The following is a 9471-nucleotide window of genomic DNA, read 5'->3' as shown; positions in this document are numbered from 1 at the left end:
ACACCTAGCGCCCAGGGGCCGAGGGTTGGGGCGCCCCCTGCAGGCAATGGTTCGGATGGGAAACTGCACCGCCTCGTTAGGGTTTGGCGAGGGGGCTGGCACTGGACTGGACACTTAGCGCCTGGGTGCGGAGAGCAGGGGTTTGGCTGGGTGGTTGCTCTGCCTCGTTAGGGTTACATGGGACTGCTGGCACTGGACTTGAAACTTAGCACCGGGGGGCAGAGGTTTAGGGCGCCCCCTGCTGGTTAGGATGGGGGTGGGCGGCTGACCAGCTTTGTTAGGGTTAGGCGGGGGGGATGACACTGGACTGGACACTTAGCACCCGGGGTTCGAGGGTTGGGGTTGAGGTAGACTACTTCGCCGTCTCATTAAGGACAGGAGGGGTGGCTGGCACTGGACTAGACACTCAGCGCCCGCGGGTCAAGGGTTGGGGTGCCCCCTGCAGGTTAGGGTTGGGGTGGGCGGCTCTGATGCCTCGTTTTTCTTAGCCGGGGGGGCTGGCACTGGACTGGACACATAGCACCCGGGGGCCGAGGGTTGGTGTTGGGGTGGGCTACTGCGCCTCTTAGTTAGGGTTAGGCATGGGGGCTGGTAATGGACTGGACACTTTGCGTGTGGGAGCCGACGATTGGGTTCGGGGTGGGGGGCTGCGCTGCCTCATTAGGGTTAGGACCAGGGGCTGGCACTGGTCTGGACACTTAGCGCCCGGGGGCCGAGTGTTGGGGTTCGTGTAGGCGGCTGTGCCGCCTCGTTAGGGGTAGGCAGGGGGGCTACTGCAGCAACTTTCCTGGTACTTTCAGGACTTGCTGAGATTCTGATGATACAGTGTGTGCTTTCCATGTTTGCAGTAACCTGATAATGGGAGCTGATTTCTATTTGCTCTCTATCTGTGTTAGAGCAGTAAAGAAGTACAAATTCTGTTTTCCTGTCAGAAGAGTGCACTCTGTTTGCACTTTGTATGCTTGCAAATATAGTTTTTCTTAGTGTAAATCCCATGTTTGTTTTCACTTTTTCCAGCAAGGAAACAGGCTAGTGCAGCAACTTTCCTGCTCCTTGCAGTGCTGGAGGAGCTGCAGGCGATCTGGCGTTTGATTTCCATGTCTGCAGCAGCAAGAGCACAGGCACTGATAACTAGTTGCTCTGTTTCCACGGCTTTCAGGAAAGGAAATGAAATTTTGAAATCAGAGAACCAACTCTAACAAATCCTCTGGAAAGGAGATATGATCAAAAGCAGTGGAATGGAAAAAAATACACAAATTTTGGAAATGGAGGGATCAGAGCCAAGAGGACTGAGATGAAATGAGAGCCAGTGAAAAAGACCATAACTTGCCCAAATTACACCAAATCCAATCCTTAAACGTGGGGAGAAATGTAAATTTAGACACAGGAGAGCAATCTGAAGAAACCAAATGTGGGAGGAAAAAAAAAAAAAAAAAAAGGTAAAAATTTCAAAACCAAGTGAAAACAGTGATAGTGAATTGGATGACAAGTGTGGGGAAATGGCTGTAGAAAAGCTGAAGAAAAAAATTTCCCCTCGCCTCCATTCCCTTTTGCCAAGTAGCCTCCCTAGTTTTCTTTGGAGCCTGGAACTACTACTGATTGCATGGGGTAGGAGCAATTTGGCCACTTTAAGTGCCTGGATAGAAAAGCCTTTGGAAGAAAATCCATCAACATAAAAAATCTTTCAGATCAACACAATGTGTTTCGATTAAGCCTGTTCCAGTTGATGTGAAATCTAGAGTTTTACCTCGCCTTTGCTGCATGTTTGGGAAGCCATAATCTCAAAATACATTTTAAGTTGCTTTTGCTCAGAAAAACAGAAAGGTTAGAGGAAATTTAAATATCCAAATCCAGATATGTGTTCTGCAGGATTCCTGCTCAATGATCCTGATGGATTTTGACAACACAAATGCCCACAAGCTTTCAAATTAAAGCTCCCCAGGTTCACCAGCTCCTGCTTCTGGCACAACTCAAGACATGAGTCTCTTTCAGCCTGAGGATTGGCCTGCATAGCCATGCTTATCCTGAACACACCACACCCAGAGAATGGCCTGCCACATCCTCCTCTCTAAGGTGCTTGGCATAGAGCGTCTGCCAATGACAGCTTTTTCCAGAGGAGACCAGCAAGACATGATTGCTTCCGAAGACAGAGAGAGCACCAGGAGTTGGGACCTGCAGCTTTGGAGGTCTATGCCTTGCCCTTTAGGATAACTAACCATGGAGTTTCCTCCTCAGAAAACCTCTGTATCACAGAGGTTCTTTTTGATCATTCTGCATTTTGATCAACCAGCCCCTGTGGGAGACAGGGTCTCATTCCTGACCCCGTCCAGAGGTGCTCTCTAGAGACAACAAGGAGATTGAAAACCTGAGCGATGTTGTATGCTGGAGAAGACAAGGAGGGCTGCATCCCTGCCTTGCTGCTGGATGTGGAGGGAGTGATGGTCCTTCCTTGGCCGTCAGGAGAGAAAAATTTGGCCTCTCTCTTCAGCAGCCGGAGGTATCTCACTCTAAATCACAGCACTAAAAGACACTGTATTCTGACCAGAAGTTTAGGGGGCTCTAGGATGTACAGGGAGTTGTCTGCAGCTGACTCAGCCGCTCCGCATTCTGAAGCGCCCAATTCTTGTAAACGTTTTAAAAATGTCTGTTACCAAGATTATCCTGAAATCCACCAATACATCAGGATGTCCAGATTTCTAGGCTCAAAGCAGTGTATCCCTGGTGTAACTGGAAGTCTGCTGAGACACAGCTTTGCCAAGTAGAAGATGTCCTTTATTCCTGTGACCTCTACCACAGCTGGCTCTCCCTTGCTATTCTTTCGGTGAAGAAAGTTTCTTAATACCCAAGCTATATCTCCCCTGGTGTAGCTGATCCTACTGCTTGCTACTTGGGAGAAGAGACTCCTCCCCAGCTCACTACAGCCTTTTCTCAGGCAGCTGTAGAGAGCAATAAGGTCTCCACTATCTCCCGATCCCTGTGCTTGGCAGCAGCACCTCCCACCGCTATGGGAGGGAGTGGGATGAGGAGGGATGAGGAGGAATGCAGAGGGATGCACAGGCAGCGGGGTCCCCTAGTGGCACCAAGGCCTGGCCGGGAGAGGTTTTAGGTCCTGCTGCCTCATGCAGGTACCTGCTGAAATGCTTGGAGAAAAAGTAAAGTCTGTTTCTGTGGTGGTGCGAGAAATTGTTTTATTAGGTTTTTATAAGAAGTTCATGTTATGGTTCATTTCACTGTATCCCCAATTTTGTAACCCTTTTGTGTTGTCTGTATAATAAGGTGTTTTGTGTCAGTCCTCCCACCCCTCACCTGACTTGTAACATCCCCTCTGCCACTACCTGCCCCCCCTTCCCCCCCTCCCGCCACCGCTCTAGGGCAGCCTGTCTGTCACTCCAGGAGCCCTCCTGGATTGCGAAATCTCAGGGAGAGGGCTTCAGGTGATAGGTAGCCTGGGGGGAATTCCTTTAGCTCTGGATTTTAGTGGTCCGATGTCACCGAGACACACAAAGCAGTCACACGGAGAGAGAGTTTTTGCAGAGCAGAGGTTCCTCCGTCCAGCTCAAGCTGAGTCAGCCAAGGGAGAGAGCCTCCATTGTTTATTTCTTACTTTTTATACATTTTTGAGTCTAGCAGAAGATTGGCGTTTTGGGGCTTCCACCCCTCAGCCTCAGTGGCCAGACCAATTGTCAGTTACAATTCTTTTCAGGTTAGAAATATGCAAACAAAGGACAGAGAATGAAAAACAAAGGATTTGTTTATGTTACATCTGTGGGGAAAGGTAGAAAACTGCTCCTAATATTGTACAGTAGCTAAAGATCTGACTCCATTTATGAAAATTCAAAAGGCTTTAAAAAACTCAGAAAAACCAGGGTAACATCTCACCCTTTTAACTTAAAAAAAAAAGGAAAAAAAGAAAAAGAAAAATGAACAAATTTACAAAAGGAATATATACAAATTCAATCACTGTCTGTGGAGGAATCATCAGAGTGATCACTCGAGGATTCATCCACTTGGTGGATTTCAAGCTGATCACAGCTTCCACCTTGCCTGTCAGGTGAATTCTGCCTCTGTGGTCGCAGGTCAGGACAGACACACTTTGAAGGTAGCCAGCGTGTCCCAGCGTGTCCCAGTGTCTGTGGACACACACGTATACCCTCGCCCCATAGCGATTAGGTCATAGGTTCCTTCCCATTGCTTGGTGACTAAATTTCGGACCCGTACCTTTGCTCGAGGCTGTTGCTCACTGTCCAAAGCCTGCAACGAGAGATGATGGTTCAAAATGACAGGATTATTTGAGCTCTGCGGCACCATAAGGTGATTGATGGTGTACAAATCCTTTGCCAACCGACTGTGCGGGGTTTCACCCTGCATTCCCCGTTTTTGTTTTTGAAGAACACGCTTGAGTGTACCGTGATTGCGTTCTACAATCGCCTGTCCCATCGGAGAATGAGGGATGCCAAAGTTATGTGACACACCCCATGACTGTAGGAACTGCCGTACCTGCTGCGAGGCATAAGCAGGACCATTGTCAGTCTTCACAGCAGAAGGTATGCCAAGAACAGCAAAGGCCTGCCTCCAGTGGGCAATGACATCATGGGCTTTCTCTCCTGTGTGAGCAGAAGCCCACATCGCAGAGGAGAACGTGTCCACCGTGACATGCACATACTTGAGCCGGCCAAACTCGGCGACCTGGGTAACATCGGTCTGCCAAAGCTCCAAGGCTTTAAGGCCTCTGGGGTTAACCCCTGCCGGCAATGGCGCACCAAGGGTGTGACAGTCATCGCACGACTCGACCATTTCACGAGCCTCAGTGGCCGTCAGTTGGAACTGCTTCTGCAGCGTATGCGCATTTTGGTGGAAAAACCCATGCGATGCCTTGGCCTGCGCGAGCACGTCAGGCTGAGGGGCTACCCACGCTGGATTAGCCAACTTGTCAGCCCTTGCGTTACCTTCCGCTACAAATCCTGGCAAATTAGTGTGACTCTGTACATGCAGAACGTAATATGGATGAACTCTGGCCTGAATTGCACACCACAGGGCCTTCAGTAAATTAAACAAGGCAGGGTTACTTACCTCCTTCAAAACTGAACAACCCAATCGCTGTGCGATGTCGGCAACATAGGCGGAGTCCGTGATCAAATTGAAAGGTTCCTGGGAAAATTTCTCAAATGCCATGACAGCAGCCTTTAGTTCAACCAGTTGGGCTGACCCATCCTCATGACCTTCCAAAACCTGCCACTCAGATCCATCCTGCCAGGTAACAATGGTTTTTCCTGTTTTGCCTGAACCGTCAGTGAAGATGGTGGGTCCTTGCACTGGCTCTTGGCTATTTTTGGGTGGTAGAGAAAATGGAGTATTTCTGGCCACTTGCAATAGCTTGTGGCTAGGCAGATGGTAAGTGATCTGCCCTGAGAAACCCTCGAGAGCACTTTGCAGTGAAACATTGTTTGCATAGCTCCAATCAAATTCCTCCCTCTGAACCGGGAGTATGATCTTTGAGGGATCTGCACCCATCAATTGAAAACAGCATTGCCAGCACTTGATTATCAAGCACGCAATCAATTCAAACAGCGCTGTCGCCGTCTTATGCGGCTGATGAGGCAGGAAGACCAATTCCAAGATGTGCAGAGGATCAGTCCAATCATCATTCCATTGGCCAATGATACCTGTAGGATGTAAATCAGGAGAGGTAATGAACACAGGACATCAATGGAAGGTTCAATGCAGTACTCCTGGCAAGCCGAAACAGTTTGCTGAACCTCCTCCAGCACTTTTCGTGCCTCAGGGGTTAATTCACAAGGTGACTTTAAATCAGTGTCCCCTTTCAACAATTCAAACAAGGGAGAAAGTTGTGCTGTGGTCAGTCCCAAGTAAGGATGTAACCAAGTGATAACACCTACCAACTTCTGAGCATCATTCAGTGTCTTCACCGATTGCACAAATTGCACCTCCTGGTGACGGATTGTCTGTTCCAGAATTTTGACCCCCAAATATTTCCAGGGAGGTTGTTATTGTACCTTTTCTGGAGCCACCTACAGTCCATGAGAATGCAGAGCATTCAACAACTGAGGCTGTAGCCTCAGCAGCTCATCCTGGGTGGGCGTAGCCACCAAAATGTCATCCATATCATGACAGATGTGAGCATCAGGAAATTGCTTGCGAACTCCAGACAAGGCACGGGCTACATACCATTGGCATAACACTGGGAAATTTTGCATGCCCTGACGCAAAACTCTCCATTGATACCGCTGTGCGGGCTCGGCATTATTTATTGTTGGTACCATGAAGGCAAATTTTGGTCTGTCATCGGGATGCAGAGGGATCGTAAAAAAAAATCCTTCATATCCACAATGAGGACCGGCCAGTCTGCAGGAAGCATGGTAGGCGATGGCATGCCAGCCTGCAATGTCCCCATGCCTTCCATCACAGCATTGATCTTTCGGAGGTCTTGTAGCAACCTCCATTTCCCAGACTTCTTTTTGATACAAAAGACAGGAGTGTTCCAGGGACTGGCAGATGGTTCCAAATGCCCCTGATCCAACTGCTCCTGTACAAGCTCACGAAGGGCGACTAGCTTGTCATGAGGGAGGGGCCACTGGTTCTCCCAGATGGGTCTGTCCACCAGCCACTGTAAAGGAGGCGTGGGACACTCTGTGACCTTCATCACAGTGGCCCCAATCAAAAATCCATTCCCAGTTGCACCCCCTACGCGGCCAAAACATCCCTCCCCCAGAGGTTCTGAGGAATCTCAGTAACATGAGGCCAAATTAGGGCCGTCTGTCCCTCCGGGTTCGTGATGGCCACAGGATTCCGGCTCACGTAGCATTGCTTCGTTCCTCCTATGTCGGGGACTTACCCCAACATTGAGGTGGTTTCAGGGTCCTTGCTCCCCTGCGCAGCTCTGAGCCGAGCCGAAGGAAGAGACGGAGTTCTCAGGTTTAGATTTTTCAAGGTTGCATACTTCGTTTATTGTTTCTTATCTTACAATTTTCTCGGAGTCTGACAAGATGTTCGCAGCTGCATGGATTCCTCACGTCTCCCCCCGAGCTGGGCTGTCCTTATCTTTTATACTAATTACTACGTACTTCTTGTTTACTATTTCTTACCAATGTCTATCACTATTACTAAAAAGGTCATCTTTACTTTGACCCAATCCTCACTAACTACTTTGTGCCACGTCAATGCAGCAATGGAGTGAGGGAAGAAGAAGGAGAAGGAGAAGGAGACAACGCCCCAGATTCTCCATCTTGTCCCCATTCACTTCAATGCTAGGAACCTAAAACTATTATTTTCTCATTCTGTGATAAGCTAAACTACTATTTCTCACATTCTTGTGGCCTGTAAACCTTCTCTCAGTGTAGGAAGTTTTTCCCATGGACTGAAATCAAAGCCAGTGTCTCTCTGAGCTCTGGGCTGGGGTCTCAGACCCCCCTGCCCAGGTCCCTGACCCTCCAGGGCAACCAAAGGAATGCCCTGGACTCCAACACCCAAGTTCTACCCCCAACTTCCCTTGCCTACCCCCAGTGACTGCCTCAAGTTTGCCAGTGTTTTCTCTCTCCCTACAGATTACCTCAAGTTTAACCCCCAAATTTTTCCTTAACTGTCCATAACTTATCACCCCTTTTTTACCTAAAATATTCATTCTCAACCTTGAGATCATTTCAGGTTTTGCCCCCCAAAATTCCCCTACATGTCCACTATTGTTTCCCTCATTTTTCCTTCAATATTATTTACTTCCTACCATGTAGCTTTTGTTAAGATTTACCCCCAAACTGTCCATCTGTACCTAATTTTTACCCCAAAATGATCACTCTACAGATTATTTCATATAATCTTTACCCCAAAATTTTCCCATCTGCCCACAACTAATTCCCTCATGCTACTTCAGTATGTTCATGCTCTCCTCCAGAGATGAGCTCACATTTAGCCCCCAAATTTTCCCTACGTGCCCACTGCTTCTCACCCCAGTTATTCTTCAGTGTTCATTCTCTGCTCTTGAGCTTTTGTCAAGTTTTGCCTCCAAAAACTTCCTTACTTGTCTACTACTGAGTACCTCATTTTTACTCCAAAATATTCATTCTGTCCCCTACAGATTACATCGAGTCTTACCCCCAAAATTTTCCTTCTGGTACAATATTGATTAACTCTTTTGTGCTCCAAAAAATTTCACCCTCTCCCCTAAACATCAGCTTTTCCCTCAAAAATGCCACCTCGCTTCCTTCAACATCCACTCACATTTTCCTACACAAACCATTCTTGTGTCGCCTCTCAATTGCCTCAGATTTTCAGCTAAAAATGTCACCTCTGTCCCCTCTAAATTATTCCAGGTTTACGCAGTTGGGAGCTGCAAGGAATTCAGCCAAAAGACAGCCGGGAACAGCTGTAAATTCAAAGGCAGAAGGAGAAGATCTACCAGCAAAGGAGAAAGGCTTCAGAAAACATTTCTGCAATTATTATTTCCAATTCCCTGGTGAGAAGAGATCTCTGAGGAATCCCTGGTCGTTGTCCAGAATCTATATAAATCGAAGTCAATAAATAAACTTCTCTCTTTTTGCTCTGAACTTGACTGCGTGATTGTAGTTCTTTTTGTGTCTGTCTAGCAACACCAGACCAAAGCAAGAATCCAATAGGAGAATCCAGTATGAGGGGAAACCCAAACGGGACTGTGCCAGAAGTCTGGAATGGGGGAAAAAGTGGGTGAGGTTGTACCCGATGTCCTGGATGGGGGAAAGCCTGGACTGCACGTCAGCCATAATCCAGAACAGGTGAAAACCTCAAACAGATGTCAGCCATGACCCAGAACAAAGAGAAACCAGATCACACTGTGCCTGGAACCTGAAATGAGAGAGAAATCCAGCCTGAATTGGGGCCAGGTGGCAGCATGGGCGCAAAATGGGGCAAGATCACTCACAGAGCTTGGCACAGGAAAAAATTGCTGGGAACATGCACAGAGAAGGAGATATGGGAAAAAGCAGGTGGGATCACGCACAAAGCCTGGCATGAGAGGAGAAAGCAGTGGGGCTGGACTTTGGAACCGGGCAAGAATGGAAAACTTGGACTGGATCGTGCGCAGAACCCAGCACAGAGAAAATCCCAGACTGGATCACACACAGAGCATGGCACGGGGAATAACCCAGAGAGCAGCATAGGCAGAGTCCAGAATGCTGAAAAGGTGGACCAGATCACACGTGGAATTTAGAATGGAAGAAAATGTGGACAAGCCCATGTGCAGAGTCTGGAATCAGGAAACCATGGGCTGGATAGCACAACAAATCCGGAACGTGGGAAAACGCAGACTGGAAAATGCAGGCAATCCAGAATGGGGGATAATGTGGGCGGGATCACACACTGAGATAGGAATGAAGGAAAACACTGACAGGATCGCACGTGGAGTCCAGAATCAGGAAACCAGAGAGCTGATTGACCTCAGAACCCAGAACGTGGGGAAAGGCATACTGGATCATGTATGGGCTC

This window comes from Hirundo rustica, chromosome 31, assembly GCF_015227805.2.
Source record: "Hirundo rustica isolate bHirRus1 chromosome 31, bHirRus1.pri.v3, whole genome shotgun sequence".
Lineage (NCBI taxonomy): Eukaryota > Metazoa > Chordata > Aves > Passeriformes > Hirundinidae > Hirundo > Hirundo rustica.
This window is presented reverse-complemented; position numbering follows the sequence as displayed.